Consider the following 9,449-nt stretch of genomic DNA (forward strand, 5'->3'; position numbering starts at 1 on the left):
TTGTGACGCTTGCAATGCAGCCCTTCGGGGACACTGAGCCAATGTTGTATTTCTGTCCACAGATGTGACATCATGCAGGACAGGGCATGCTGCAGGAGACACGGCACACCGGCCACAAGTATCACCTCTAGCCAGCACAAGTTCAGACCAGGGAGCAGGCCCACTGGCAGCCGCACCACCAACACAGCCAGCCTCGCCGCACCCAGAGCCAGCATCACCTCACCGAGAGCCAGCTGCACCACAACCAGAGCCAGCATCGCCACTCATGTTCGAATCACCGGCCACATCTCCGCTTGCAGGTGTGAGAATGAGGAGGCGTCCAGCAGCCAGGCTACGAGCCTTAGACACCTCGTCAGACGACAGCATGGGCCCAGAAGACCGCACCGGGCCCCAGGAAGGGAGCCATGCCACTGTGCCCCACACCTCACAGGCAGCACAGACGGGAGCAAGAGGGCGCCGCAGGTCGCGTGTCCAGAGTCCACCAGCACCCACTGACGGCCATGGTGTCTTCTTGGGGCTTGAGGGCCAAATGTTGAAGCAACAGCGCCTGCAATCAAAGGCAGTTATGTCAGTCCAGAGGCACATGCGGGTGATGAAGACAACATTAGTCAACATGGACAATAACATTAGCGGCATGGCTGCGGGCATTCGGGACATGTCCCAGTCAATCCAGCAGTTGTGCAGCAAATTAGATGCTGACATCGAAGCACGGCGCCGGGAACGCCAGAGAAGGGACACTACCAGCAGGGCACTCAACCGTCTGGCAACTGCGACTTCTCTACTGTGCCGGCGCTCTGTGACGATGCAGGAGGGCCTAACACAGTGCTGCAGCGACCTGTCTCGAGGGATGGTGCAGGTGACAAGTGCACTAGGGGTGCTATTGACTAGTCAGGCGTCGACAACTGCTGCAGGGGATGCTGCGGAGAGCATCGACACCAGCAGCAGCATCACACCCCCCGTCCCAGAAGCACGCAGGAGCAGCAGGCGGCTTGGGGTTGGCTCTAGTGAGGATGCACAGGCCGTGCAATCCACCACTGCAGCGCGTATGCGCAAACATTGATGTGGCCCTGCTTAGCCACTTCCCATCGGGTGACGTAACCCTGGACATACTCCTTGTATAGATGGTATATTGCCAGATTGGCCTGTTCATGTGTTCATGGCGTGGTGCCACATTAAAACTACGTCATGACTTCTCACAACTCGCTGTGTCCCCTCACTTACTCAGAAATAGTTGCATGTGATCTCTGCCCGTCTCTCTCTCCCATCGATTGCAGTTGGCACTCTAGCTGCGTTGCCCTCTGGCTGGCCTGACTCATCCTCGTTGTCCTCAAAATATGTCAGTTCCACATCTGTCCCTTTTTTCGTGGCAAGGTTGTGCAGCATTGCACAAGTGGCAATAATCTTGCAGCAGGTGATGGGTTTGTACTGGCGTGCGCCTCCGCTCTTGTGCAGGCAGCGGAACCTGCTCTTCAGTAGTCCAAACGTGCGCTCCACCACATTGCGTGTTGTTTTGTGTGCCACGTTGTATCGTCTCTCACTCTGGGTTGCTGGGTGTAGGTAGGGAGTGAGGATGAATGAACGGCATGCATATGCACTGTCGCCTGGATGAGTAAAAGGGAACCATCAGTAACATGCCTCTACACACTATGATTTGCAGGTTTCAAGGGGCGTCACTGTTACTTACCTAGCAGGTATCCCTCTCCGAATTCTCCGGCACTCAGTCGTGTGTAGATCCCACTATTCTGGAAGATGTAAGAGTCGTGGGTGCTCCCAGGAAACTTTGCAACAATATCTGTGATGATGTTCCCTGCATCACAGATCACCTGCACATTGATGGAGTGGGTGGACTTCCTGTTCCTGTAGATGTGCTCTGTGTCAGCTGGTGGACAGATTGGGATGTGTGTACCATCAATACAGCCGATGACATGGGGGAACTGTGCCATGTGATAAAAGTCTGTTTTTGTTTTCTGCAGTGCAGCCTGTGTGTTTGGGAAGCTTATGTAGTGGTGCATTCTCTGCATCATGGCATCCAGGAACTTCCTGAAGAAACGTGACAGGCAACTCTGGGATACCCCACCCACCGCAGCTATCACCACCTGATAACTGCCGGATGCCAACAGATGTAGGCTGCAGAGCACCTGCACATGTGGGGGTATGGCGTGCGCCCTTCTTATTGGATGGTCCAGGAGTGGGTGTAGGTCCCTGATTAAGTCCATGATGGTTTCGGGGTGTAGCCTGTACCTCTCATGTATCTCTGCATCAGTCAGCTGGAATAGTGTGATGCGCTGTCTGTGGATTTGTTCCTCCCGTCGCCACACCCTCAGTCCTGCTGCCTGTAGACGTAGGCGCCTTGCAATGACGTACATAGCGGCCATGTTGTCCACGCTGTTGCATTTTGGGATTGCTTATGTGCACTGTTGATGGTTACCACCTGCTTTCAATCCGTGTTAATTACCGACTCTTATTTACCGATTTTCCTGGATTTCTTAATTACCGAGTGCTCCTACATGTCATTTTAATTTTTACCACTTCATATTTACCACTTCATATTTACCGATTCGTTAAGTATGTATTCGGTAAATCTGATTCGGTATTTTAGAATTCGGTAAATATGAATCGGTATTTAACGCCTCATATTTACCGAAAAGTGGTTTTTGGACTCCTACATCTCACTTGTCTGAATACCGGTCGGTAACGGCATATTTACCGAAAATCGGCCGTTACCGACCGGTATTTGGCTACCTACATGAGGCCCTAAATGTAGTGCCTAGACAGAACAATAATAACAAAACAATAATAAGGGGTATTTCAGCTCCTTATCCTATGAAATAGCCACACATGCTCTATTGAGTTAAAAAGTCTCACTAAGTCCGAAGTGACAGGAGACAGCAGCGAAGTCCTGGAGCCAAGAACCGTGGCCCAGCCCAGCCTCCTTGTGCCTCTGAGGTCCTCAGAGGGCCCGCCCTTCGCCCGGGCTTAGCCCGCGCGCGGTCCCGCGTTGTGGGAACAATGGATATTTAAATAGTGGAAGGGGGCGTGGCCGTTAGATCCGGTGCAGGTGACTCTGACCGCGAGGCTCCTGGTCCCTGGAGTCCTCGCGTTTGCCCTAGATGCTGCTGTTAGGGGCTGGCCGCACACTTCAACTGCCCCCGGTCTGCAGGCACACACACAGGCAAGCTCCAAAGTCCGCTTCACGAGCGGCTCCCGCGAGGCGGGGGCCACCAGGCGTTTTGAGGAGGAAGGGGGCGTGGCCGTTAGCTCCGGCACAGGTGACTCTGACCGCGAGGCTCCTGGTCCCTGGAGTCCTCGCGTTTGCCCCAGATGCTGCTGTTAGGGGCTGGCCGCACACTTCAACTGACTCGCATTCAAAATTACGCACGCTTCACCGTGCGCGTTGCGTCCTTTTAATGACGTGGCTCCACCCACATTCATAAGGCATTCTGGGATGTGGAGTCCAGGCAGGCGCAACGTCCACCATACCGGACATAAAAGGTACCTTTTTAAAGTTCCCGGAGCAGAGCCCTGCTGGGCAAGGGTTAAAATAAAGAGCAAAACATCAGAAAGGGAAGGGGTTCAATAGTCTTTTCTGTACAATTTATTATACATTTGTTCCATCGGCAGACGTATACCGACTTGGTGGTGGGGCGCCTGGCTCCCAAAATAACATTACAGATTTCAGGAGGAAGGTCAAATACGGTCACCACTCAATCTCCATGTAAGAAGGCATAGAGTTGACAGGTTGGGCGGAGGACAATCCCCTGCTGCTGCTGCAACTGAACATCCTCCCAAAGTGGCAGCCTGATCGGAGGATCAATGCTCATGCTGAGCGGCTCGGGATACCAGACTCTCCATGCCTAGTCCGGAGCCACATGAATGACTTGGGGCAGGCTGGTCCTGATCTTCTTGAGAAGTCTGGGTAGAAGTGGTATGAGCGGAAAGGCGTACAAGAGGACTGAGCTTCTCTCGGGACGAAAAGCATCTCTGAGCGAGAGCCCCCTTGAAAACTCCAGCGCGCAAAATTGATGACATTGCACATTCTCTGCAGAGGTGAACGGACAAGGTTCTCCCCACTGCTGAAAGAGACGTTGTCACCTCCGGATGGAGATGCCACTCGTGATCCGCTGGGCATCAACGGCTGAGTTTGTCAGACCTGACGTTCACGGAACCTGCCATGTGTTGAACCACCAGGGATATGCCCTGCTGTTCCAGTCATGTCAAGAGACGCAGGCCCTCTTTACAAACAGTCCACGACTCCACTCCACCCTGTTTGTTGCAGTGCCACACAGCGGTGGTGTGGTCTGTCAACACTTGTACTAGCCTTCCTTTGATGGAGGGTAGAAAGGATTTCAATGCCAATCGAATCGGTAGGAGGACAAGCATTGATGCAACCAGTCATCTGATCTCCATCTCTCCCAGATGGCTGCCCCATCCCAGAAGTGACGCATCGGTCACTACTGTGCAATCTGGCTGGGGAAGGGAGAGGGGTGTGTCTCTAACCCAACCACCACTGCAGGTCATTTGCAGTTCCCTCCGGGATCTGGACCATGTCAGAGAGATTCCTCTGATGCTGCATTCACTGCAGAGCCTGCATATGCCATCTGGCATGTGTCACTAGCCATGAGACCCAACATTCTCAGAGTCGTTCACACCGAAATCCAAAAAAGAGGCTGTAACATCAGTATCAGCCTGAATATGCTGGACTTGCCATTCGGGAGGAAAGGCCCGAATTAGCACTGTGACTAGAATAGCTCAGATCAAAGGGAGCTTCTGAGAGGGAGTCAAGTGTGACTTCAACACGTTCATAGTGAACCCCAGCGAAAGCAGGCGCTCGGCCACAGTCTGGAGGTGGGAGACTACAGCCTGTGGCGAGCCCACCTTAAACAGCCAGTTGGCGAGATAAGTGAAGACTGGCACCCCTGATCTGCATAGATGAGCTGCGACCACTGCCATCCCCTTGGTGAACACCCAAGGGGCACTGGCAAGGCTAAAGGGGAGCACGGTAAACTGAAAATCCTTGTGGCCTACCGTTAACCACAGGTAGCACTGATGGGCAGGCATATAGGATAGGAATGTGGAGTCCAGGGCAGCTAGAGTGAGCATCTTGACTTTTTCCTTGTTGAGGAAGTAGTTGAGAGCCCGAACTGCCAGGCTAGGTCCTCCCTGGACAGAAACGAACATCCTGGGACCGGTTTCAGGGTATCACCCCTCATCAACCAGGCTAGCTGAATTGACTGGTCCAAACTGGGGTGGCATAGTGAGCAAAAGAACAATGAATTCAACCCAGATCTCTTGACTGGGAGCGAGTGGCTGAAACGGTTCACCACTCCATCCATCATCTTGTTGTGTTTGCTATGTTTTCCCTTAGTGGCCAAGGGTATGCCCAGACATGGATCCCTTGCTCACTGTGCCATTGGATTCAAGCTAGCCTGGCTGATGAGGAACAGTACCCTGAAACCTGTCCCAGGACTCTTTTTTCCGGTCCAGGGAGGACCTGGCCTGGCACTTCGGGCTGGAGTGTTCCCATGAGGAGGAGGGTCAAGATTGTTGTGCATATGGCTAGGTCTAAACTGGGGTGGCAAAGTGAGCAAAAGAACGATGGGTTCAATCCAGATCTCTTGACTGGGGGTGAGTGGTTGAAAAGTTTCACCACTCTGTCCATCATCTTGTGTTTGCTATCTTGATCACATAGCCCATTTCTTCATTAAACAGTCAAAATGTGTTTTGTGGATTATCCTCCGCTTTCACGGCCAGCATCCAATTTAACAGCACTAGTATTAAAAATAAACACCATAAGATTCTCTCGAGCAAATAGCGGTTTCACATCTCCTATTCAAGTTACATGCAATATTGACGGACTCTGTAAAGTTTATGTAAAGAGTAACTGATTTATGTTAAGAAGATTAGGAAATTTCAAAAGTTAATTTAAAAAAAGGTATCATCTGATGGGTAATAAAATAATTCTGCATACAAAGTGGTTCTGGAAAACAGATTCTGAACAACAAAAATTTCCAAAAACCATATAATACATTTCAAAATCATAAGGATCAATGGATGTGTTAACTTATTTTCACTCATTCACATACTTTGTATTGATCCTACTTATCTAAATTCGGATTTCAAGTAAAACTAGTTGTGCAAAGGGGCGTGATTGGTGACACTCTACCTTGGTGTAACTTATAATGCATGACTTATTAATAACCTAGGTTCTTGCTCTAGTAGTAGGCCTGGAGAAGGGGTGTAGATTGTAGTTGTGTCCAAAGTGCGAGTGCAATGGTTGTGCACTGCAACATAACATTCATTACTTGTATCTCTTAGGTAAATATGGATGCCTGCTACCAATTAAGTTTTCAGAGTTCAATGTTTGTGAATTTTGGTAGTGCACTTTCCCAGTGTTTCCTCAATTGATGAAATTACGTTTTTGCAGCGTTTACACATTTGGATGCAAAACATGTTGAGGAAAGCATTTTTTTTGTATTTAGAAACATGTTATGGCACACCCACTTCTATTTTGTAAACAAATTACTAAGCAAGCCCATTTGACCAAAGCTTATGACCCATTCTGTAAGAGGGCTCTGAACCACTATAATTTCCTCGGAAAGTCCCCAATGCTAAGATTTGAGGAGTAGCTACCTGGAGATGTACTCATACTTTTGAAAGGCCCTTCTGTATAAACTGTCTCTTGTTCAAATATCTTTATGGTTATTTAAAAGAGATAAAACAGTGATAGTATAATGCTATTCAGCATAGCATTAGATAAGAACAGATGCCCATGTGGACAAAGAGTCTGTACAAAACCGGTGTTTGGTTAGGTGGTATCTATTTTGCTTCACGGGTCTAAATAGAATACGTCTGCTCTTCTATTCAAAAATTTATGAATTTCAGTGAAAATCCCATGGTGCAGAAGGAAAAGTTTTAAACCTAGTTTTCTGACATGGGAATTGTCATAATTCATAAACAATCCAGCAGGCTATGGACTATTTTGCCAAAGAAGTTCAAAAGACATTATAAGTGACAACAAAGTTTTATCTCAAATCAGAGGGCTATTCACATCAATGGTGCAGAGGGAACTTTCTGCCTCAGATGATGTTTGCAACAAAAAGGTTGGAAGCATTACAAGGTGGAAATTAATGATCACTTTCACAAAGAAAATTAATGAGTTATCAAGTGACCACATTTGCATATAATACAACAAACAGCTCATTAAAGCAGAGGTAGTATCATGTGGTGAAGTGACAGCTACAAGGAATGTTACTTTTAGGTGCTAAAATGTTGACTTGTGTTAGGGTTCAAATTTAGGGTCTAAAATCAATGGTTGATTCTAGAGAAGGGCTTTCTAATGAGAGAGGAGGTCCTAGAGAACATCTAGAAAATCCTTATTAGGGGCACTGTGACAAAGGAAGATTAGGACAGGCCATTTTTATAGTCATCCATACACACTTGGGAGCTCTGGTCCAAGGAAACACCTAGATTTTGTCAATTAGTTAAGGCATGGCACCTTATTGGATTCACAGATTACCACATGCACCAAATACAGAGTTTCTACCACTTGCATGGCTAGAATGCTCATGAGAAGGCATGGTTATCCACCTTCAGAATGTCCATACAGTGTGGTTCTAATGCATATACCTTTATTGTAGGAATCATGAGCTGAGCAGTACCAAGTTGAGCATTTGCAGTGCATATTGTGCTATAACACTGAACATGTGCTCCAAACGGGCAATAAGGTAAGCACATCAATTTCCTCTATAATGACAGATGAAGGAGGTCCTTAAACCACCAATTATGAGGTCATCTGCAATGACTTTTTCAGCTAGAATAAACGAGGATCAATTGAAAAGTGAACAGAAACAGCTGCGATCTTCTGATCGAAAGCATTGGTCAAGCAGTCTCGTCTCCAAATATCTGGCAGCATAGTTCTAAAATTCTGTTTTCTTTAGTGGCAGCTAAAAGATTATCTTTTGTTTTCTCCACTGATGGCAAATCTGTCCTCAAACATTGCCATATATAACCCAGTATGAGTTTTAGATAAAACATGCCAAAGATGTGGGTGTCGTCATTCTGTATCCAATTTAGATGGTTCCCTGGTATAGAGCCATCGCAATAATCCGCCAAATACAAACTGAGCCACCTTGATCTAGAACATCTCTCCTTGCTCACATACTACATAGTAGTCATGTTGTCTACTTGGATCAATTATTTCAGTATGATATGTTGCCCTAGAGTATTGTTTGACAGGGATTGCTCCTTTATTAATTTTACCAAAATCCTCTCTCTGCTGAAGCTTCCTCACAAAAGTGCCCTAGTCTTACATTGGTCTCCTAATTACTCAACTATTCAAATACAGTCCTACACTCAAATATGATCTGACCAAACTCCACAAAGTTCAAAATCACACTGCCCATTCATACCACCAGAGATGCCATGATCATATAACGACCGCCCTCTCATCACTACACAGGATTCATTTAAAAGTAAGCATTGCACACAGTGTTGCACCTCTGTACACCAAAATATTCTTCTTTTATCATCCAGCCTTCTTTACCTACCTGGAGCCTCCATAAATTCAGCCACATCCTTCTAACCTCTAGAACATACAGATTTCTGATCAGAAGGCTAACACCAGACCACGGTAATCATCTCAAGGTCTGTGCCCTTCTTTCTTGATCATTCAAAAGCTTTCAATATTGTTAACATTGCACTGGGGTTCGTGAGCTTCTAGTCTCATCATCATGTGCTACTCAAAGTCTGTGAGGTGGCCACCTTCTGCTTGATATAAATACAACAATATCTCAGCGGGATTCATTAAGACTGATTATATTTGTATGTACAAGACATTACAAGAAAAGAACAAAAGGCGAGAGACTTCAAGATATTTGCTAAATGTGCCCATGGGCATCATCTATTTATAAGACCAAAAAATACACACAACAGTTGTGACAGCACTGTTAGGCATAAATGCGAATGCAACCCTTAAGAAAAGAGCACATAGTGCACGTGACAGAAAGTAACGGCGTAAGTGACAACGTGAAAAAATACCACAGCGCAAGGCGCAAGAGAACCGTGATGTAGGTTAAATGCAAAATATATACAAGATAAAAAGGTTCACACAAAAATTATTTCAGATACATAGATTGTCATTTTCAGTGTTTTGGAGAACCAAAGTTCAAGGTGCGCCTGAAGCGTTTTAGCTGGTGGGCAAGGGTCGACTGCGTTTCGATCCTGTTAAATTAGGATCATCTTCAGGACCTGGGTGGCCTATTTGATGAGTGCTGTGTGAAGAAATGGAAGTATCAGAGCGGCTGGGGGGAGAGAAAAACAGAGGGAGGAGTCGGAGAATTTAAAAACTGGAAGGAAGAACAGTATGCCTACCTGATGCACGTAAAAATTTGTGCTAGCGCAGAAAAGGGGAGACTCGCTGTAATAGTCAAATTAATATTGGGCAGGGCGTC

Source organism: Triturus cristatus, chromosome 11 (assembly GCF_964204655.1).
Source record: "Triturus cristatus chromosome 11, aTriCri1.1, whole genome shotgun sequence".
NCBI classification, from domain to species: domain Eukaryota; kingdom Metazoa; phylum Chordata; class Amphibia; order Caudata; family Salamandridae; genus Triturus; species Triturus cristatus.